Consider the following 21,033-nt stretch of genomic DNA (forward strand, 5'->3'; position numbering starts at 1 on the left):
TGGCTGGAAGAGCCCCTGGCTTGGGACGTGTTCAGCTACAGCAGCAGTGCAGCAAGGGACAGCGGTGGTGCAGCAAGGGACACTAGGTGGCACTCGGAGCTGCGGCTACGGCGCTGCCGGCTGCCTGGTGCAGCTCCGGAGCGCTTGGAGCGTCCCCTCCCCTCGGAGCATCCCCTCGCCTTGCAGCACCCCTTGCTCTTGCAGCACCCSTTGCTCTTGCAGCACCCTTGCAGCACCCCGACCCCTTGCAGCACCCACTTCCCGCACGCACCCGATGGGCCAGCGTCCTGTTTGGCCAGCCCCACCGCAGAGCTTCGCTAGGGGTTTCTATAGGGCTGGATGCAAAGCAACAGCTGCAACCGGGTGCAAAACACAGCACTTCGTGTTGGGAACAGCCTCTTTCCCGGTGGATTTTCGTGGAGCTGGCACTGCCCGGACTCTCCAGCCAAATGTGCTGCCAATGGCTGAGAATTTGCCCAGCGCGTCGGGGACACAGAGATGCCACCGACGCCAGGGCCTCGAGGCCGYGTCCCCACGCTGCCCTCGCTGCCTTGCACCTTATAAGCCCTGATGGGCACCCGCGCTGCCCCCCGTCCCTGTGGTGGCTCCGTGACATCCAGCTTGGGCAGGGTGGCACAAGTGCGGGCACTGAGGCAGGGCCCTGGCCTCTGCAATGGGAGAGGCATTTTGGAGGGCGAAGGATGCACGTGGYGCCTGGATGCCACAGGATGGGCAGCCCCCCTGCCCTGGTCACCCTGGTTTCCCACATGGGGCTCCGGGTGCCCCCGTCTCCTCCGGCCACCTGGCTTTTATAGACTGCCGGCTAATCCGGTTAGCGCGGGAAGTCGGAGCTAATGGAATAACGCGTGGAGCCGGCGGGCTCCTTGCTCGGGGAAACGCCGGGTGGAGACGCCGGCTCCGGCACGGCCACTGGCAGCAGGACCACGTCGCGGTGCCGCATCCCGCTGCGCCGGTCAGGGCTCCACGGCTTGGAGTCCGTGTGCTCCTAATTCAATTAGAGCCCCCAGGGAGCTTCCCCGGCCAAGCCGCTCGCTGCCCTTTCCCTTCCCTGCTCCAGCTTCACCGGGGCTGCAGCTGGCACTGGAAAACCGGAGCAGTTCCCCCTGCCCATTGCAAATGTATAGTTTCCCCCCACCAAAAAAAAAAGGGTTGATGGCTGGGTTGGCACAGTGACAACTTGACGCTGCAGCAATTTGCGCCAGCCGCTGCTCTGCTCCTGCTTTTAAATGGCTGCAATTACATAAATTAAGGCTGTTTAAACGACATTAGATCCCGCCTGTTGCTCTCACTCTGCCCGGGAGAGAAACCAAGCGCAACGGGCACCGTCCTCGGTGCCACCACCAGCGCGTGGAGCTGAGGATCTGCCAAAACTGGGGCCAGAGGGGTGTTAATAACCCTCCTGCATGGAAGGCCGCTCCTCTGGGTACCAGGGTGACTGCACACGGATGGCACCTGCGGAGGACRAGGCCAGGGCTGGCACAGCAATGCTGCGAGTGCTGCGGGGTTTTCCACGGGAAGAGCTTTTCCGCCAGCAGACAGGCAGCAATTTGCTGGAACGCCAGCGTTTTGCTGCAGGCTTTGATTTCTTTGTCTTTTCTTTTCCAGCGCGGAGCGATCAAAGGCTTTTGTTCTGCCCCGCGTGTGCTGCAGAACATGCGGGGTCCGGGGAGGCGGGAAATCAAATGCACCGGAGCACCCGGAGCACCCGGAGCAGCACACAGGGCTTTGCAGGGATCTTGGCTTCTTCTCCCGAGCCAGGGGTGCCGCTTTGGAGCTTCCCATGGGACGGCATCGCACGGCTCCACTTTGCTCCGCTTCTAAACGGCCACCACCCCAACCTCTTCCCACCAGASCACGGATTTGGAGATCCCCAGGCAGTGACAGGGGAGGAGCCCAATTTCTTGGGAAGTGCTCCTTCCTCGAAAGCCCGTGTGAGCCGGGAGCGGGTGCGTGGAGCCGGCTCAGAGCGCTCCCGCGAGTGCCGGGATCCTGCCAGGGAGCCGCTCGCCTCCCGCCGCCCCGGAGCGGCCCTCATTTACGCCGGCGCCGTGGGCTCCGGGAATGCAGATGGGCCTGGGTTTATTTAGCCGCCGCGTGGTAAAAAAAGCCCAGCTGATCTGGGTTAAAAATATTCAGTTTCCTACTTAAAAAAGAGGCGGAAGAAACAACARTAGCAATGCGGTGGGGACATTGAGCCCAGGGCTGGTTCTGGCACCCTGGTTTTTATTCCCTGGGTGCGTGCTAGGAAAGGGGGGAAAAAAGAGGGGGAAAAAGCAAACCCTGCGGCTCCCAGATCAAAATAATAATCAGCTAAATGAATTCCGCAGCATTTTCCCGCATGACTGCGAGTGATAATTTAGTGCAGCAGCCAGCTGGAAGCGAAAGGATTAATTCTGCACTTAGTGACACCCACGTGAATAATTCATCGCGCGCGGCCCCCTCTGCACTGACCCCCTGGGCAATCACGGCAAAGAGCCCCCCCAGCCGCCCCGGCCCACGCGGCGCCTCCCCGGGGACTGAAAGCACCGGCAGAGCATCCACCCTGTCCCACGTAGGGATATTTTGTATGTGTAATACATATATATAGGTGCGTATATAAACATATACCTCGGATGTGAGGAGCCGCAGGCAGAGGCGGACGGTGGGGGTGGCGCCGGCCGCGGTGCTCAGCTCGGTGCCCTGTGCACGGGTGAGGATGAGGAGGGCGGATGAGGGCCCGGGAGCCGCGGGGCTGGGGCGGGCGGGCGCTGCTCGCCCGCACGGCGAGGCCGTCCACGCGCAGCCCTTGGCCGGCAGCAGCAGCACCGAGGAGCCCAGGGCCCGGAGCGTGCGCCCGGCATCCCACGCTGCAAGGGATGCCGGCTGGGAACACGTGTGGCATCGAGCCCTTGGCACCGGGAGCATGGAGGCTGCGGAGGGAGCACTCACGTGCATGGTGCGGGCAGTACTCGATGGCCAGCGCGGCGCCTTCCGAGAAGAGCGTGGCCCTGTCTCGGCCCTGGGAGAGGCAGGACGCGTTCCAGCTGGGATGCTCCGGCGGCCTGGCCGGGGCTGTCACCYGTGGGGGCCCAAGGGGAAGGGCCACGTCCATGCGCCCCTCCGAGCCAGCTGGCCGCGGTGCGGGACGTCCCGCGGCGGCCGGGCTCGCCGTGCCCAGCGCTGGCTGCGCACCAGGCGCTCGCCTCCTGCTCGCAGCCGCTTAATCCCCTTATCCCGCCCCAGCTGGCGGGGGCAGCTCCGTGCCCAGCCCTGGGATGAGGTTACGGAGGTGCTGAGGCCGCCAAACTCATCCCACCCGCGAGCCTCGCTCGGGGGCAGCGGCTCGCGCACGGGAAACCCCAGCCCCGGGCGCTGCCCCGTGCACAGATGGAGCCGCCGCCGTCGCTGCCGCCGTCGCTGCCGCCGTCGCTGCGGCCGGGCCGTCAGAGCCGCTGCGCTGATGTGGCCCGACGTGTTGTCACAGCACCAGCCTCTGCCCAGGCCACCTGGAGCAAGACAACAAAGGCGGAGGGGAGGAGGAGGAGGAGGGCGCAGCCTTCCTCCTTGGCAGCTGGCCGGCCCCTGGGGCAGGCGGGAATGTGGCTCCGAGAAGCGGCCTGCGAGACGGTGCTGATACCCGCTTCTAGCCGAGTGTTCCCCGAGCAAAGGGCTGCCCCTCACATCCCTGCTCCGGCGGGGGTGCCGCAGCCTCCCGGAGCATCCCGAGACACCTGCTGCCGTGTCCCGCCAAGCCAGCCGGGGGGCCACGAGAAAACAACTATTATTGTAATGAAAGAAACGCGCGGGCGGGTTTTATGACAATTCACAGCCTGCCGGCTGCCCCAACRTAATAACTAATATTTTCTGCACAGCATCCCGGGCCATTAATGTGCCGGGCCGGGTGCTTTCRCGGGCGCGGTGGGTGCAGGGCAGCTGCCGGCGGCTCCGGGGAGGTGATGATGCTCCTGAGGATGGCGGGTCGGGCACCGGGACACTTTGCCGTGCTAGCCCTGGGGGGAAAAGCGGATACACAGGAGGACACATACAAACCTCCCATCGGAGGCTGGAGGATGGGGTGTTTGCAGCCACCAAAGCTCCTGTTTCCCAAGCCTGAGAGTCACTCGTTGTCCCTGCACTCACTCATAGGCTTGCACGTCAGCTGGCCATGGCCACAAGGGCACCTGCCGAGCTGGCCACTGGGGCCGTCATGCCCTGCAGGAACACCTGGGGAGGTGCAATGAGCTTCGGCCCGTGCTCAGCTGCCCGCGGCACCTCGGCTCRGCCCCTACCTCCAAGCCCGCGTAGTCCATCCCTTGGTGGCAGGGGACGGCGCTGCCCTTGCGGACAATGGTGACGTAGAGGCTGGTCCCCACCRGGTTCTCCTTCCTCGGCTGCTGGTGGCATGGACAGAACCGCGATGGAGACAGGCAATAAGGGACACGGCGTGGGGCCGGTCCCCAGGCAGCATCTCCAGAGCTGCCATTACTACCAATAACCCAGCGGCCCGTAATTAAAGCTCACTGTCCCTGGAGCCTTTCCGGGAAGATCAATACAATAAATCCTCCTTTTTCTGCATTCCCRTGTTCGATGTCCCCCCGTGCCCAGGCAGGGGACGCGGTCCTGGCTGCCTGCGATGCTGCCCAGTACCTACCAGCACCAGGCAGCAGTGGTGGTGCTGGAAGGGCCGCAGGAGCCGCAGCAGGAGCCGGAAGGTGGCCATCGCCTYGCGGGTGCCTCGGTTGGCCACGGTGAGGGCCAGCGCTGCGGGGACGCGGCGGGCAAGGGCCGTAAAGGGCCTGTCCCTTTTAGCTGTGCACGCATGCATGGGCATGTGTGCGTCTCGAGAGCATCCGCGCTCACCGTCCTGGTGTCTCCAAGGGGCTGAAGGAGAAGCCCTGGAACAACTGCTGCGCACAGAGCTCCGGTTTCCATCTAAGCCGGGATTTGCCACGGATCCATCTAATCCGCCTGCCCGTGCAGCAGCRGGGCCGCCCGCCTGCGGAGCCCTGGCCAGCTGCGAGCCTGCCCACATCCCTCCATGGGAAGGAAGGAAGCCCATGGACACGGAGTGCCTCCCATACTGGCATGGGGCAGGATGGGGCCATGTGCCGAGAGATGTGGCCAAGGGCTCCTTCCAGACATTCCGCACAAAGCAGCCTGGGAAAAGCCCCTGGTTCTCCCAAAGTTAGAGCTCGTGGTCTGCATGGGCGGGTGAATGGATGGATGGATGGATGGATGGATGGATGGATGGAGGGCGGGCTCGCGGGGACCTGCTGCGCAGTGCAGCTCGGTCTGCAGGCTAGATGCATGTCTCATTGACCCCGGCTTTGTGTCCCCTCCCCGGGGCTGCTGCTGTCCCCAGCCACTCAAAGCAGGGGACCTGACCGTCCCCGCAGCAACAGGGCGGCACGTGCGCTCGTGCCAGCGCTCTCCGCCCTAACATCTCTATTGCTCCCGGGGCTTTGATGCCGGCGCTGGGACACGGGGCTCCTCCCAGGCAGTTGACAAGCGCCAGCGCCAGCCTTTTGTGGGAGCTGATGGAAGGCAAAACGCCCTCTCTTTATGCTGTCAAGGCTGCCTCCCTTCCCCCAGCTTAATGAGTGACTGCAGGCACCCGGGATTAACTCCTGCGTGGCCGGCGCTCGGCTGCAGCGGGATGTGCCGGCACACATGGAACTGGTGGTCCGGGAGCACTGGGAGCAAGAAGAGGGTTAAACCCCATGCAAAGGGACAGGTCCACACCGAATGGTGCTCTGGAGTGGGAAACTTGGGAGCAACCAGCTGGAGGTCCCTATGGGGTCCCTTTGGTCCCCCCCGCTGCTGCTCATGGTGCGGCAYGAGGTGGGTACAGCCAAGTGAATCAGCAGCTCCTCTGGTTCATCGGGGCCTAATGGGATTAGGCGCCACGTTAGAATGGGCTCCCGCAGTTCATTTTGCGAGCGCCTGGTTGTAATCGAATCCCAGCCCTTAATGCTGCAATCGTTACTGCGATCACAGACTTAGCAGTCCTGCGCGAGGAGGCTCCAGCCAYCGCTGCCGTGGGGAAAGCAACAGCTCCGCTTTGACAGAGGAGGAGGGTGAGGAGGAGAAGAGGTGAAGGGCGAGCTCTGGCATGGCCGAGCTGCTGCGGGGCAAAATCACTGCTGTCTCCAAGGCCAGAGCTCTTCACACATCCCTGATCCCCACATCTCCCATGGATGCGCTGGGGTGTTGCCAGGGGTCACCTTGAGCAAAGGGTCCCCAATACTCATGTGATCCCAAAGCCGACCTCCAAGGCTGGCTCCTGTCTGCCTCCCTCCGCGGTCCTCCATGGGTCTCCATGGGTYTCACCTTCCCAGCTGGCATCTTCCGCATTGATTTCCAGCGTCACTGTCTCCTCCCAGGTGGGCGAGTGGGTGAGCTCCAGGGCCGTGCGGGTCACCTGCGCCTCCTGCCGCTCCTCACCTCCCGTGGTCTTTCTGGGAGAGAAAAAGGAGGCCAAGGAGGTTAGCAGATGAGTGGAAGAGGAGCACGGAGCATCCGCTGTCTGTTGGAGCAAAGCCACGGGAAAGGTACTGCCGCCAGGGCTGCAACCCCTTGGCCAAATACATGGACACTGGACAAGGACCGATGTCCTTGGGGAGTCGACCAGGGCCTGGAAGGACAGACATCTCCCGTCCAGTTTAGCCACAGCAAAAGGCAGTAAATAAGAAGGATTTGGCCATTACTACAGGCCAGAACAGGCTAATCGTTCTTCTTTCCAGGTCACCTCCAGATCTCTGGTGATTTTGTATTTGCAAAACCAGGCCCGGAAATAAGCAGGGAATACTCTGTCCGTGAGCTGCTGGAATTCCTCCGGAAGCTTTTGGGGAAGCAGCGGTGGATGTAAATTGATTTTCTGCTAATTGAAAATTTCCTGAAAAGCACCTGCTTTCCCGAGCAGCTTCGAAATACAGCGAGGAAAGACAGATCTTCCTTTCCTGACGTGATTTGGGGGCCAAGGGCAGCAAACGGCACCCGAGCTCCAAGTCCTGAGCCTGGGTTAGAAATGATCGGCCCCCCGCTCCCCTTCCTCCTCCTCCTCCTCCTCCTGATCCCACCAAGCTGCTGGCTTTCTCTGCTGTCCCTTTCATCCCACGGCTAATTAGGCGAGATACTGATGAAGGCATGAGGAGGAGCTGGGGGAGCTGGAGGGGCAGGGAGAAGATTGAACGTTAACGACCGCCGTCCTTGTTGTTAAACCCAGGCGTGTAACAAGCCTGAGCAATAATTACCGCAGAGTTAGTGGCCGCAGCCCATGTAATTACTCATTAGTGCTCGTGGTCTCCGCCGGGCCGTGGGGTGCCCTCATGCAGCCACCAGAGCTGCTTTAGACCATTGCGTGTTTCAAGCACACGGATACAGAACTGCCGCGAGGGAGGCAGGAGACTGGACTAAGACCTCCTAAAAAAAGTGTAGGAAAATCAGTGAGCCTTCTGCTAGGTGCTTTTCCAAAGAGGGTTGTGAAACCGAGTTGGAAGTAGTGGGATTGCTTCATTCAGGGAGTTGGAATAGACCCTTGGGCATGGGGCCAGGGCTGGACAACCCTTCTGGGGTCTCCATTGCTTCCCGAGACACTTTGGAATAGCATCTTGGAACCCCTCCAAGAGGAGAAAATCCACTAYGGGGTCTGCATCCCTTCTCCTCTTCTGTGTCTTGCTCTGGTTTTGCTTCCTGGTGCTAGGGGAGCCTAGGAATGGGCACGCAGTGGCAAGGGCATCCGTGCAGCCGGGGCTCTCCAACCTGCTAGCCAGAGCCTCCTGCTCCCGGGGAATGGAAGTGACAAGAGCCTTCCCGTCCCAGGTAGTGGGACGGTTCTTCCTACAAGACAGATCATGGTTTACCCTTGGGACATCTCCATAGAGCTCCCTCGTAACCCAGGCCCATTTCCCCCCACCTTCCTCCCAACAGGAACCTCATGCCTTGCTGTGCTCCACAGCCTTTTCCCATGCATCCTTCGGCTAGGAAGCGATGCTTGCTCCAAACTTGCACACATGCCGTGCTCCATGGCACATAAACGTGCTTGGCTGGGGCCAGCAGGTAGGAATTAGCCATGGGCTTGTGCCATTATGGGAGGGGAAACCAGCTCGCTGGTAATGAGCTCTGCGGGGGATTGCTCCACGAGCAACGTGCGCGGCGTCCGAATGAAGCCAGGCCTGGGCTGGGGACAGGGAGACCGGGCTGCTTGGCGGCCCCTTCATTAGACTTGCCTAAGGATGACAGACCGTTCAAAAGGGCCTGGGAAGTGGTGGGGAAGGGAAGAAACATCCCAGGACATGGGGCTGTGCTTTGAGAGCAATTCAGTGGCTAGGAGCGCAGGAACGGAGATGTTTGGATGTCCCCTTTGCTTCATGGCCGGATCATCCAGCTGTGCCGGCCCAGGASGGCTGGAGTGGGGCAGGAGATCCCTTCTCCTTGTCCTTGCTCTGCGGCCGCGCTCACGGGAAGGGCACGGCTGGGACCCGGGACTCACGACGCAGGGGACCAGCCCTCGGCACGCTCCGCACAGCGGAGCGCCGGTGCCACCGTGCCGCTCCGGCACAAAGGCGCATTCAGCAGAGACCTTGAGCCTCTTTTCTCGCCGCGCTGAAGTGCGTGAGCCAAGATGCGAGACTCGCTCGTCCCCCCGCCGTGCGCCCCCCCGGCCTTCACCCCAAGGTCGCTCCCTGCCTCCATCCATCCACACGCTCGGAGCGAGCAGCGCCCGCACGCTCGGCCCCTCTGCGCTGCAGCCGGCCACTTCTGCACTCCTCCCACCTTGGCTTTGGGGCTATTTCCAGCGTTTTTGGGCACAAATGCCTGGCTGAACAGTGCACACCACGACCCGCAGCCACAAAGCCTGGGTGGGGGACCTGGGACCACTTCCCTTCTGCCTTGGCGCCCTCACTATGGTTACTGAAAGGTCCCTCGTGCCAGCGGGACCCGGGGGGCTGTCCCCCCCTCGCCGGCACTCCTGTTCCCGTGGCAACGCGCCGATGGAGCAGCATCAGGATGCAGGGAGAGAGGCAGCCCGCCGCGCGCCAGCCAGCGTTCCGGGTATCGATGATGGAGCCTCCCGGGATTAGCCGGGCATAATGGCTTTATGGAAATAGGGACCACGTTGGGGACGGACACATGGATGGACACCATCCAGGCACAGGTGATGGTGCCGGTGGTGCRGCACTGGCTTTCCGGCACGGATAGTACCCTGCAAGCAACAGTTGGCTTTGCACGCTTGCCGCRCGCTACAAGTGCGTTTTGGGGACAGATCGGGCCAGGAGCTTCATTTCGATGCTGCCCCTTGTCCCCTCCCGCACGGAGGCAGCTGCCGGGCTGGCTCGGGGATCGCGCGGCGGCCCCGGCGCTGGCGGGAGCCTCCTTCCTCCCGGCACAGACCAAAGCAGGGCCGGCTAATTGAGTCCCCCGGCACATGCATAATGCACGAGGAGCCAACTTTGCCTTCGCCTGGCGTGCTGTTTTATTTATTAAAGCGCTCTTTTATTTATTGGGAGATGAGACCTGGACACAGGCGCCACTGCCTTGCAGATCCATTGCCGTCGCTGGATGCTTTCCCTTGGCCCCGGCTCCCGGGTACGCACACGAGGACGTACGGCCGCGGCGTCGCGCTGGCCCGCGGTGCCGGCACGTTGCTGGCACGGTGCAGCGTCACGGTGACCGTCTCCTTCCCGGCGCCGGCCACGTGCCACCGGGCGGCCTCCGGCCTCCGGGGTGGCCCAGCCTCAACAACGGGGGACTCACCGACCTGCGGGGAGCGAGCTGGAGAGGTGTCAGGACCGAGCGGGTCTCCCCTCTGCAAATCCTTTTTTTTTTTGCAATTTATGGACACGGCAGGAGCTGGGATTGCCCGTGGCCAAGCTCATTATCCAGCGCCAGATGATGTGAGAAGGGGCAGCGGAGCCGCGAGCTGCTGCACGGCACCCGCGCGGGCGCCGCAGCCTTCGGCGACGCTCTGCAGCGGCTCACAAGCGGCATGAGCGCGCCGTTCTCAGCCAGCCCTGCCAGCACCCTGCGGCGCGGCCCGCTGAGGTGATAATGAAAAGGTGCCCAGGGCGGCCTTCATTTGCGGGCCGGGGTGACACCGTGAAACAAGCCTCGGCCTTGCAGGGTGGGCACGGGACGGYGAGGTCGCGCGGCTCTCGGGCACCGCTCGTTGCAAGGAGCCTCCTGCTCGCTCAGGTGCCCTTCAAAGCTGCTTTGCTGGTCAAGCTCTCCTCTCCCAAGGGGTAAACACCCGAGCGGAGCCGGAGCCACCCCTGCACGTGCCCTTCCCACTGCGAAGGGTTAAAGCGGCTCCGCTGGCCCGGGGGCTCCTCAAGAGCCTTGCGTGCCAATCCCCTCCGACACGAGTCTGGGGCTCCCACCTCCCTAACGCGGCCCTCGCTTGTCCTCGTCCCTCTCCTCCGTGTCCCCCAGCGCTGCCGTCACACTGGAGCGGAGCCACCAGAGCCGCCACGGCGTCGCCACCCCCAGCCCGGCCCATTGCCCGTCTCGCTGCCGCGGGGATAAACATCGGAGAGGACGGGAAGCGGAGCGGGAGGCAGCAGGGAAAGGGCTTGGCCATTGAGCATCCCCGGCTCCCTGCATTGCTCCCGCACAGCTGCGGTGCCACCTGAAGCCTCGCAGCCCGTTAGTGCAGGGTGTTAATTATCCCCTGCCCGGCTAGCGGTGAGGATGCTGATTAATGGGGCCTGGGCTGCCCTGGGTGTAATTTGTTTTTCTATCAGCTCTATCATCTCCAAAGCAGCACCAGCTCCGATTAAATTGCTTCTGCCTGGAGGGTGACACCGCATAAATAGCCTCRGGAGGCTGCTGTTTAGCTCAGCCCCTTGAGCTGACCTCTCTGCAGCRTGTCTGGGTTGCTGGTATGGGCACTGGTGTCCCTTGGGTCCCCCTTGCAGTGGCACCAAAGCTGGTTCCAACGCAGGGTACATGGAGATTTGCTGGCGGGCGGCTTGGCTCCATCCGAGGAGGAAGAGGAGCGGATCGGCCGTGTCCGCTCGGCCCCATCCCTTCCCCAGCCATGGCTCCTGGCCTGTCTGCCCCGCGCCCGCAAAGCAACCGGAGCCTCGGCGCTAATCGCATTTGAGGCTGCGAAATCRCATTTGAGGCTCTATTAATGCGGAGCCGGGATGACCCAGGCCCTGGCCTGGCTCCGTGCGGCGGAGCAGSGAGCGAATCCAGGCGAGGAGAGCGCGTCGCCCGGAATGAGCGCGGGGGAGCCGGCCGGGGCGATTGCAGCTGGGAGGAAGAGGGAAGCAGGATCAGCGCTCGTCTCCCTCTGACCCCGAGCGGAGCGCCGCCCCGCGCAACGGCCCCGGGCTGAGGTTTGAAGGCTGTAATTGCAGTCGCGCTCGTCGCCCTGGCCTCTCTGTTCAAAGTGAAGTTGTTTGCACGCTGCAGTGATCTTTGTGCAGCAGATAAACGATCCTCCTGCYGCTGGAAGATGGGTTTGTGTGGAGCAGAGCCCGTGCTGGCGGTGGGGGCAYGTGCCGCTGGCTTGGGACCGGCCCACGGGGTGCTCCATGGGGTCTAGAGCCTCTGGACTATGCCCAAGGATGCTCCACAGGGACTAAGGACCCTGGTTTAAGGATGCTCCATGGGGATTAAAGCCTGCAGTCTGGATCCAAGGATGTTGCACAGGGAGTAAAGCCCATGATTTGGGTCCAAGGATGTTCCATGGGACTAAAGCTTCCAGTGTGTGTCCAAGGACGCTCCACAGGGACTAGAGACCCCAGCCCACATCTAAGATGCTCCACAGGGACTAGAGTACTCTTCCTGGGCCTCAGGATGCTCCATGGGGACTAGAGCCCCTGACCTGCACCCAAGCCCTCCTGAACCATAAAAGCCAGCATGTGCCTGGCTCTTCATTTCTATTATATCCAAAGTGTATTTTCCCTCTCCAGCCCTGCTGCAAAGGCTCCAGACCCTGGCAAGTGCTGATCAAAACAGAGCAGGAAGATAAACAGACACAGGCTGGAGGACTTGGGTTTCGCCGGTGGCCCCAGGCACTTGTCGTACTTTAAGCAAACCCAATTGTCTCGTGAGGGGCTCTTACGGCAACGTCTCTGTGCAGCAGGTCCAAGCCACCCTTTGATGGAAAACATGGAGCAAGACGGGCACCAAGCAAGCAGCTAACCCCCCTTGTGAAGCAGAAACACCGTGAAAGGGAGCAAAGCAAAGAGAGAGAGAAAAAAAAAAAAAAAAAAAAAGGTAAAAAAGCAAACACTGTTTTATTCATCACCTCATCCCTGCCAGCCCGAGCACGCTCTGCCTTCCCCGCCGCTCCATTAACACCGCGATTGCTGCGGGGAGGCAGCTCGGCTTTTCTGACTTGTAAATGGCATCTGCGGCACCCGGGTGATTTTCTTCCCTGGCTTTGGGGCCGACCTTGGTTTTCCTTTTCCTCCTCTTTTTATTTTTTTATTTTTTTACATTTTTTTCCTATTATTTTGCCAAGTTGTTTCCTCGAGGGGGCCCTGCGGGAGCTCATTAGAGATCACAGGGCGTTTTTAGGGAGCCGGGAGGCTGCAGTGGCGCCTTCCCCCCGGCAACACTTCCAGCGGCACGGGAAGACAAGTGGAATTTTTTGAGGATGGCTTGAAGCCGATTTCCCCAGAGAGCCCTGCTGCTGCGGCCCAGGAATCCCTTTGGGCTAAAATTTGCTGAATTCATTTCATTCCATTTATGCAGAAAACTCCCAATTCACCTGTCATATAATTAAATGGGCTCACAGCCCGGTGCTGCCATTGTCTGCTCCATTAGGAGAGTTTTACACTTTCTATATTCGTCAGCGGCACGAGTGCAATTTCCTCCCCCCCCCCACCTCTTTAAAAGGCAGCAATTTTCTCTTTTTAACCCCATTTGCTTTCCTCATAAAGGCAGGCTTCTGACACTTAAAGGGACATGATGACTGAAATTGCAGGAATTAGAGCTCGCAGACGCCGCTCGCTCTGGCGAGTCAATGCGAGACATTTCCACGGAGCACGCGAGGAGCTTGCGCTCTTTGCACAGCCAAATCGAGGGATGTCTTTGCAAAACAGCCTCCCGGGGACCTGTCCTCTGCATCTCGCAAGGCAGCGCCCTTGCCTAAATGCCTTTGCTCCGTTTTGCTCAAGAAAGCACGAATTGCCATTCTGCATCAGCCCCTTTCTAGCTGCCAGGCTTCACCTTGAGCAAGCRGGAGCGCGCCGAGGACCAGCCCGTTTTGGATCAAGCAACACGCTTTGACAGGCTCTGCTCTTGGRAGCAGGATTTCCTCCGAGCGTGTCACCGGGACAGCACATTTTCATGCCAACAAAATAATCTTTCGGACAAAGCCACTCAGCAAAGCGCCCGGGCGGGATTTAGGTCGCAACTGTTGCTTTGAGCAACCGCCTGCCAACCCGCAGCCTCCGCGGAAAACGGAGCTTTCCCGAAAAACAAACATTAAATGAGAGCCGTGCAGAGAGGCTCCCCGAGCCGTGTGCCGTGTTTTGCATGCGGAGCGCGGAGCCCGCCTGGCCTCTCGCAGGGGGCACGCGGGGCGGCCCCGCCGCTCGTGTGCCGATGAACCCGTCACGCGCGCTCCTTGCTCGCCTGACAGCCGCTCAAAGCCCGACAAATTGCCGCACCGAGTGGGGCGATTCATCTCKCCTCGGGGCCCCGGCTGGCCCCGATGGCCAAGTTTGCTTTTCAGCCTCACCGGGCGGGYGCGCGCGGCCCTCGGCCGCTCTCCTCCCCCGCGCCGCGGTGGCACCGCTGAAGGCACAGGGATGCAGGGCTCGCTCCTCTGCGGCCCTCGKCGTGACAGGCGGTGGCGGGGTGAATGACGGATGGGCGACAGGGAACAATTTGTCACCGTTTGGCTAGGTGTGGTTCCGCTCAGGGCCGCGCGCTGGGCTCGTGAGAAGCTCGTGCCCGTCTATTGCTGCCTTGTTCTTGGCAGCGGAGCCCCCGGGAGCGAGGAGCGCGTGAGCGGCGCGGAAACCCGTTTGTTTGCTGAAGACCGCCCGCGATTCCCTGTACCCTGACAGCAACAGCTTGCGGCGCCGGCACGGGCGCCGTGCTGCCAGCTGCTCCCCAAGGCTGGAAGGAACCCAGCTCCCACAGGCTGGTGCCCAGAGCCCGTGCCAAGGAGATCTCCCGGCTCCGCGAGCCGCTGGCGCTGGGACGCGGAGGCTTCCCTGGGGAGGGAGCTGCTGCACCGCTCGGTGCCGTCCTGCTCAGCGCTGAGCCCGGCTGCTGCGGTGATTAGGAGGGCGCCGGGTGTTTGAGCAGCCAGCAGAGCCTCCCGGGCCGTGCCGAAGAATACATTACCCGCGGCTGCAGCGAGAGCAGGAAAAAATCATTATCCTGCCCGTGCCTCGGCCTTGCTGGGGTGCTGGGCTCCCATCCGTCACCCTTGGCCCCTGCCGGCCACCAGGGTGGCAGCGAGGGACCCATCCYGCTGCTTGGGCATGCAGGATGCGGCAGCGGCATCTGGCCGAGCTGCTGTGAAGCCTCCATCCATCACCAAGARCAGCCCGGCTCTGTCAGGCCTCCCCGTCCCAGCAGGACCCACTCCATCACCAATGGCCCTCCTGGGACGGCCTGCGTTGAACGGGGGCTCTTTGCCCCAGCAGCAGTTCAGGATGGGAAGAGGTCGCCCCGAGTGGCACAAGGGGCTCTGAGCTCTTGTCCCCTCCGTGCCCCAATGTTATGGACTTGATGGCCACTTCTTCGGCCAACTCATCGCTTGTCTGGCTCCGGGATGAGAGCCACGTTTGGGAGCAATCAGGCACCTTAACAAGGCGACTTAAAGGAGCAAGGGGGAAGCAATGGGCCAGATGCGAGCTCGAGCAGCTCAGTCCATGCCCAGAGCCACAGCAGAGCGGGAGAGCCCGGCCCTGCGCACTGAAGTTTCTCCAGGATCATCTGTGTCCACTCAGCTCCGAGGAGGGCCCAAAGCTAGCACGCACCCACCCCCATCTTCCAGGTTTCAAATAAAACCACACCAGCAAATACTTCCAGCGTGACATCAGCACAAGGTGATTTAGTGCTGCTTTAACTCRGAGCATTCCCTGGGGGCCCGGCGYGAGGGTGGAAGCGCCAGCGCCGGGCGTTGCGYGCCGGGCAGCGCCGCGCCGCCCCGWTGCCCCAACTTTCCCCGCTCCGCTGATTGCTATCGATTCCTGCTGCCTTTCCATCACTCGGAAGAGCCTGCGCCCAGACGTTTGCTGAGCCGGCTCAATCAGGCCTCGCTGATAATCGTTTTTTCCAGCGAATTTGGAGCTGATGGGGGTTGGGATGCAGGTCCCTAATGGAGACCATGTCCATTTGCAAGACAAGAGAGGTCAATGGTGCTAAAGAGCGCGGCTTAGGTCCGCTGTGCTGGGGCTTGCAGTGCTCAGCACCCATCACTCCCCTGCAGAGCTCCTTGCAGGAGAGAGGTTTTATCGGTAGGATTCATAGGGATGGTCACCGGAACCTCACCCCACGCATGAGTAGAAGGTTGGACTTTCCCGTACAAGAAGCTTCTTTATGGACCTGCATGCAAGTCACCTTTTTACTCTCTGCGGTGCAAAGCTGGAAGCAGAAAGCCCGTGAGAAAGCTGCATTGAAAGCAAAGAGCCGGGAAGAAAAGCGAGCCCAGAGGATGCTCAGGGAAGCTGAAACGTTAGGTCAGCTCTGCCCTTGAGCGCCTGAAGCGCAGCTTTTGCGAGCAATGTTTTCACAGGTGTACAGGACACCTCCGGGAGCAGATGAGACAACATCTTCAACGGGGATGTTATTTGCCTAGCGAGAGGCAGGAAACGGAGCCCCTTGGGGAAGGGCGTCTTTCTTCCTTTATTTGAACAGCTTTTGATGCAACTAAGAAAATAAAGACACAGCCTCTTTGGATGTGTTAATCCCGCCAGCTTGTCCCGCAGTTACCGCAGTTCTTAGAGCACTGTCTTTGAGTTGGAAGGGGAAATATCTAAGACATCACCCCCGAATGCTAGGTGTCAGCACTTAAAAGCTTCCGGATGACGCTGGCACCAGGGAGCACAGCGGTGACACCCCCACTCTACTGTCAACCGACTGCAGGGACAGCCAGCACGTACCTACAAGTGACGGTGCGTCCCTCAGCATCCGGACAGCGGGGGCTGGCTTAGACCCATGGGGACAGCGAGCTGCGTTGCTACCCTACAGGTTGAGGTTTCATCCCGGGAAGTCCCCTGCACACTGGCTAAAAGCAGCTCAASTCAAAGGGGTTCAATGACGGCGTCTTCTCCAGCCACCCGCTCTTCACTAACCTGCTCTGCTGAGGTCGGGTCTGGGCTACATCCTGGTGAGGAGACGTGGGAACTGCTGCCACTCAGCAGCTGCCTTGGGGCAGGTACCCAGGAGGAGGAAGAGGAGGAGGAGGAGGAGGAGGAGAGATGCTGGTCTGCTGAGTCACCCGGCAGCTCTGGGGAGGAGCTGAGCCCGGGGGCAGCCGCTGAGGGCAAGGCGGAGGATTCAAGGTGAGCAGAGCCTGGCTGCAGCTTGGAGGTTCCAGCACCCCATCCGGGTCTGCCTGTGCCCCCCAGGGTGACCTGCAGCCCCCTGGGCCACCGCTGCCATTGAACAGGTGGATCCCAGCCAAACACAGCGCTAGAAGGAGTTGCTGCCACCCCAATGTCTCTTCTCAATTTAGGGCCACCTTCTGTGCACTTCCCTAAGGATGAACCTGCCAAAGCCCACAATCACAGAATAAAAAAGAGATGGGCATAAACCTATTGTGACACACACACAAAAACCCTTTCTCACCATTAATAACCTTCTGTGGACCCCTCCAACCCTCTCTTACAGGAAGCACCTGCCCAGGTCCCATCTGTTTTGGAGCTGCCTTTAAGCCAGATGGAAACCTCATGGAAGAGCCTCACGGAACAGCCAGAGCAAATCCCATTTCTGGCAGAGCTCTGGGGCCTCCCTGCCGCTGCCGCGGGCTCTCGTACCTCGTCGGAGTGGGCACGGTCCTCGGCGGGTAGCGAGTGGGGAGCGCGCTCAGGCGTGCGGGGACAGGCAAGGACTGCTGTGCTGCGGGGGGCCGTGCTGCATCCCTCGGTGCATCCCCCGGTGCATCCCGCGGTGCATCCCGCAGTGCATCCCGCAGTGCATCCCGTGGTGCATCCCTCAGTGCATCCCCCGGTGCATCCCCCGGTGCATCCCTTGGTGCATCCCTCGGTGCATCCCTCAGTGCATCCCGCGCTGCATCCCGTGGCGCGGGCGGACAATGCTCGCAAAAGCGCGCGGCGAAGGAGAGCTTGCCGCAGCGGCGCGCGAGGCGGTCGGTGCCAACGCGCAGCAGCGGGGCCACGCCGCGGCACCAGGACAGGTCCTGGTGCCGCTGCGGGCACTGGCCCTTTCCCTTTGGGCGGGGTGAACACAGACCTCCTCGTGCGGAAGGCTGCACGCCCAGCACCTCGAACTCGAAGTCCAGCACCTTCTCCTGCAGGCGGAGGAGCGACAGGGGCAGCACGTGCGGCTCTCCTGACACCGTGGCCCTTGTGGAGCTCTCCGGATGCTCTCCGGGTTGTTTGTCGGGAGACCAGGACGTGGAGCGCTGGCTGTCCGGCGGCAAAGCCAGCCCCGTGGCTCCGTTCCACGTGGAGCTGAGACGATGGTGCCCCAAGCGCGAGCGAGCAGCTCCTCCATCTGTTCCCCTTGGGAGACCTATCCGGCCAGGATGGGGAGCACACAGGAGAGACTGGATGCTGCGTCCTTGGGAGATGCTGTGACCTCTCCAACTCCAATCCCGGCAGATCCAGGTACAGAAGGAAAGGTACCCAAATCCCTCAACAYGGTGGTAAAACAGGGAGGGCACCCAGGTGGTGGGGACACCCAGTGGGTCCCCAGCTCGCTTCAAAACCAGGCAAGCTCTGCCGTGCAGAAACGCGGAGCGATCCTGCCTGCGTATCTGTAGCTCTCCCCTCCAATTTCCTTTCTGTAAACACATTAAAGAGCTGCCTCAAATGATGGGATCATCAAAGAGCAATTTTTGCCTAATCGGGTCTCGGGCGCAGTTAACTCCTGCGCTGGTTTTCTGCAAGGGCGCATGGCTTGTGGTGCTCGCTCCATCRCACTGGAGGGCAGGAGATAAAGGAAAGGCATGAAAATTGCAACACAAACCGCCCCCGGGAGCTGGATGGGGACTGAGCTACCCGCAAGTGTCTCGTCTCCGCTAAGGATTTCTTCCCAGCCTCATGTTCCCTACCTAGACACAGCTCCTGGGAGTGAGGCTGCTCCCGGGCAGGCGCTGCCTTTGGCAGCTCCAATCCCAAGGGTTTTGTCTGCTCCTTGGATGTGAAAAGTGCCCTTTGGCTGCTGGATTTCTGCCCCTGCAGCGAGTATGAAGTTGGAAAGTTCGTCTCCATGGCCGGGGCTCGGCATTCTGCCCAAAGCCGGGTTCCCAACGCCCTTAACTCTTTCTCCATATGAGGAAAGCACCTCATCTTTCCAAAAGCAGCTTTCCGAATGGGCATGGGCTGAATGGACGTGATAAAAGAAGCAGGGATTTACCTGTGATCGCTCCCTGTGGAAGTGSATGGGGGACCACATGGCTGTGGCAGAAGGATGGACCCGAGGGCTTGGTGTGGGATGCATCCCTAGGACTCCACGATTACTTTTCTCCCTAATCCCTCCTGGAAACACCTCTGGGGTTGAGCGCTGCTGATTTAGGAGCAATCTTGAGTGAAAGAAAGAAATCCACAGGTCGCTCTGGTCAATGGTGCCACGAGGTTTTAGCTAAAAATTAAGCTGAATCTTGAAGGTTGATTAATTTTTCTCTGCTTCATTTGCTCGCTCGCTATCACGTGCGTGGGTTTATCCGGATTATTTCCTCGCACTTTTGCCAGGAGCTGGCTCGTGGTCCCGTGCTGACCTAGGAGCGGATGAATGGGAGGCCGCGAGGGTACCTGTCCCTCCCAGGCATCTCTCATCCTCCCARTCTCTCCTTTATGAGGTCTGTTCCTGAGCTCACGACAAAAAATCCCAAGTTTATTTTGGGGGGATTTCCTGTGGATTAGGCAGTGAGGAAACGGACGGAGGGTTTCTGGAAAKAGATCATCGTGGTGAGCCAGCACCGGGGACCACAGGAGCCAGGCCAGGCCAACGACCTGGGGGGGGGCTTCCCGAAATCCCACTCGCTCCTGGCAAGGGGGGATTTCTAGGAACGGGATGACTCTGCAGGRGCTACGCTCCCAGGCTGCTTATCAACCTCCTTCACGGTGGGGCTGCAGAATGTTCCATTTTTTTGCTATGAAGGGATCAAAAAGAAGCGTAACGCATTCTTTTTTAATTATTGCACAGAGGAAGCGGCGTCTGCGGGGCCGAGCGTGGGACTGGCCGCAGAGGTGCCGTCGGCACGGGATTTTCCTCCTCGCCAGCTGCCTTCCCAAAAGATGTAGCCGATGGGACCTCCTCTCCCAGAAAGTTTTCCAGGGTCTCCCGGGAGCCGGAGCCGTCCCGAGGGGAGGAGGAAGAGGTGGAAAAGGAGGAGGAGGAGGGAGCAGCTCCAAACCCCGGAGCCGGACAGACCTGGGAAGAAGGGGGCTGGCTGGAGGCAGCGCGTGGGGCGAGCGGAGCACGGGGTTGGCTGCTTTTCCCTTCCTAACCCGCTGCGTGGCCCCGAGCCAGGGCCTCCCCGCGAAGCAGGGGATAAAGTTCCTCGGCCCTTGCGAGCGGCCGCGCTCCCGCCGCGCCGAACTTTGCCTCTGGGCTCGCGGGGCCGCGGCGCCGCGGGGCTCCCCCGACCGCAGCGGCAGCAGCCGGGTCCCCCCCGGCACGCGCTGCGGAGCGGGGATGCTCTAGACCCCCCGCGGAGGAGGCCGGCCGTCTCCCGAGAGCATCGGCAAGCGCGGAGGCACCTGGGGAGGAAGGTAACTTCTCGTCTTCCCTTTTCTCCCTCCTTCTTTCTTTATTTTATACGTGTTTCTCCTAATTTCCTGCTGGTTTTGCAAGGGAATGGCCATGGGTGCCTGGGGCTTGCTGAGGGGGGCCCAGATCCCCCGTTAGGACGTTGCGAGGACGAGTTCCCGGCTTGCAGGGCTCCTTGCGGCGCCAAGCGCAGCAGGTGCAGCTGCCTGCGCGGGGCCGGGGGTCTGAGCCGGGACTAGGGGGTGCAAGCCTAAAAATAACCCTGCTCGCTTCCCCGCTTGCCTCCCCTCTCAGGCTGCCTTTGCGTGCGACTTGGAGCGCGCGAAAGGTGCGCTCGCCCCGGCTCGGCTGTTTGTGAGCTCAGAGTCGGGTTTAATATCCGCCGGCGCCAGCTTTGCAGACAAAGGAGTTTTGCAAAGAGCCGCGGAGGCTCCGCGGCCCCCTGCGCTCTGCCCCGGGCGGCGGGGGTCAGCCGGCGCGGGACGTATCCCGGGGGCATCCGCTTGGGATCCAGGCGGCGGGATGCCAGCGCTGCCGGAGCCGGCTGCCAGGCGGCTCCGTCGGGAGCCAGTGCCCTCGAGCAGCCTCTGGAACCCGCACTGCAGGCGTCGCAAGTGGAAGCACATGGGGAGGCCGCAGAGGGGGGTTCCTGCCCTCCGGAACACAGGGGTTGAGGATGAGGATGATGTCCCGATGAGGATGATGCCATCGCCCATGGGGTTGGGAAGATCCAGGGCACCTTCAGGAAATGGGGCCGTGCTGGAGGTCGGGATGAGCTCCGTGGCCGCGCCGGGGAGGCCTCGGCCTCCAGCTGAGCCGGCAGCCTCCGCCGCGGCTCCCGAATGGCAATTGAATTAGAGGAGATCTCTCTTAAACAACTCTTCCCCCCCGGCCGAAGCACTCCCCGAGCAATCGTGAAACGAGATCTTTATCATTTTTATTAAAAGCTGTACACAAGGCATCACCATTAAGCGGGATATGAGGAGGGAAGGGGGGGGATTCCCTCATGGCGCTTCCCCTCCCCGTTTAATTCATCGTGGTGGGATGCAACAGCTCCCCGGAGAGTGATGGATGGTGGGAAGTGGAGAATATGGAGGCGCTTTATGGAGCCCATCAATCTCGGGCGACGCCGCTGCGATCAAAGGCGCGGCCCTGTTT

Source organism: Nothoprocta perdicaria, unplaced genomic scaffold (genome assembly GCF_003342845.1).
Source record: "Nothoprocta perdicaria isolate Ctin4 unplaced genomic scaffold, notPer1 scaffold_332, whole genome shotgun sequence".
Classification (NCBI taxonomy): Eukaryota; Metazoa; Chordata; class Aves; order Tinamiformes; family Tinamidae; genus Nothoprocta; species Nothoprocta perdicaria.